Source organism: Oratosquilla oratoria, chromosome 22 (genome assembly GCF_046742065.1).
Source record: "Oratosquilla oratoria isolate Oo_2021 chromosome 22, ASM4674206v1, whole genome shotgun sequence".
NCBI lineage: Eukaryota > Metazoa > Arthropoda > Malacostraca > Stomatopoda > Squillidae > Oratosquilla > Oratosquilla oratoria.
The window spans coordinates 55,440,042-55,442,541 of record NC_134798.1 but is presented as its reverse complement, the minus strand read 5'-3'; positions in this window follow the sequence as shown (position 1 = coordinate 55,442,541).

Here is a 2,500-nt window from a genome sequence, read left to right as displayed (position 1 = left end):
TCTCTTCTCTCTCTCTCTCTCTTTCTATTTCTTTCTGTCTCACTTTCTCTCTCTTTCTCTATCTCTTGTTTTCGAAACTCTTAAACTCTGATTGTCTGCTCTTGATTGCGAAAGTGTTTGCGTCCTCTTGACTTACTTTTTTTTTTTTTTTTTTCGTATCAGTGCATTGTCTTGCCAAAATGTTTTCACACGAAGGTTCTTATTTCGGGTTTCCTTCAAAAAAATCTTTTGTTTGTTTATTTTTTTTTTCTATTTTCTTTTTCGTCCGAGTTACTTTTCTTTCAGACTTGGCCTCGTATTCATTCCTATTCGCTGTTTATTCTTGTCAAAAACATTACCATAGACGTCGGCTGTGTATGTACTGGCCGGTTTAGCGAAAGGAAGAAGAAAATGAGAAATTTTATTTTCTCTCTCAAAAGTCACTGACGAATCTTGAATAAGATGAATTACGTCCATCAAGAGGACAAGGCGTGGCTGCGTGTCTACTAGTGCAGGTGGAAATGGTTGAAGGGAGAGAGAGAGAGAGAGAGAGAGAGAGAGAGGGAGAAAGAGAGAGAGAGATAAAGACAGAGAGAGCGAGAGAGAGAGAGAGGGGGAGATAGATAGATATATAAAGATAGAGAGAGAGAGAAAGAGAGAAAAGACAGAGAGAGAGAGAGAGAGAGAGAGAGAGAAAGGGAGAGAAAGGTATAGAGAGAGAGATAGATGGAGAGAGTAAGAGAGAGAAAAAGGCAGAGATGGATAGATAGATAGAGAGGGAGATAGATAGATAGAGAGGGAGATAGATAGATAGAGAGGGAGATAGATAGATAGAGAGGGAGATAGATAGATAGAGAGGGAGATAGATAAATAGATAGAAAGATGGATAGAGAGAGCGAACGAGCGAGCGAGCGAGAGAGAGAGAGAGAGAGAGAGAGAGACAGACAGACAGAGAGAGAGAGAGACCGAGCCTTAGACAGAGACAGAGACAGAGAAAAAAGAAGAGAAACTGGATCCTTGGCGGGTAATCAATCTACCCTGAAGATGTTGAATGGGAAGTCGGCCCGTCGTGGTCGTCCTCAGCCTCGTCAGTGGAAGGGCCGACCATTCCGTCTCTCCATTTTTCTCCAAAACTGAAATTGGAGACGACGCGCATCACGTGTGACACGAACTATATCTTCTTCTCCCACTGCGTAGTCACTGGTTGGGCCTACACGCTTGCTATGTAATAATGATGATGATGATAACAACAACAATAATAATAATAATAATGATAATAATAATGATAATAATAATGATAATAATAATAATAAAAATAATAATGAAAATAGTAAAAATCATCATCATCATCATCATCATCATCATCATCATCATCATCATCATCATCATCATCATCATCATCATCATCATCATCATCATCATCATCATCATCATCACCATCATCATCACCATCAACAACAACATCAACAACAGCAGCGACAACGACAACAACAACGACAATTATAATAATGATAATAATAATAATGATATTGATAAATATAGATATACTGTTTATTGTGTATAGCAGCATTACTGCTGAAAATATACGGTCTACAGAATTATAAAATTATAAAATTAATTTCTGTGTGACTCTCCTCAGAAAGTAAGAGAAAGTAATCCCATTGAGAGAAAGATATAGAATCCTGAAACAGAAACTTCGAAACTAAGTTGGTAAATAAATAAATAAACAAATAATAAATACACAACTAAATAGATAAGTGAAAAATCGAATTGAAAAACAATTATACAATAAATTCATAAATTAATAAATATATAAACAATAACGATATATATGAAATATATATATATATATATATATATATATATATATATTATATATATATATATATATATATGTAACTGAAGACGGAGGAAGTTTACGAGGAATAATGGAAGTATTTTACTGCCTTAACGTTTCGACCCTTAGGGTCTTGATCACAAAGGTTTGTGATCACGACCCTAAGGTTCGAAACGTTAAGGCAGTAAAATTCTTCCATTATTCCTCGTATACTTCCTCTGCCTTCAGTTACTTTTGTCATAGTTTATATATATATATATATGTATATATATATATATATATATATATATATATATATCATATATATTTATATGTATATATATATATATGTATATAATATATATATATATATACTATATATGTGTATATATATATATATATAATATATATATATATATATATATATATATATAAAGGCAAATCAACCAATAAGGAAAAGAACAAAAGGTGTAAGGGAGCTAGAGGATTTTTTTTTCTTCTTTTTTCCTTTTCTATTTCTTTTTTCTTTTCCTTTTTTTTCTTTTTTTTTTTAATTGAGTGTATGTGACCGCCATCGTGTAATGATACCCAGGCCCTTAATAATAAATCTGAAGCTGTGAAGATGTATCCTTTCGTTGCAATTGTTTTAGTACAAATTTTAAGTTTCAAATAAATGTTATTGTATGGAAAGTAATATATACTAAA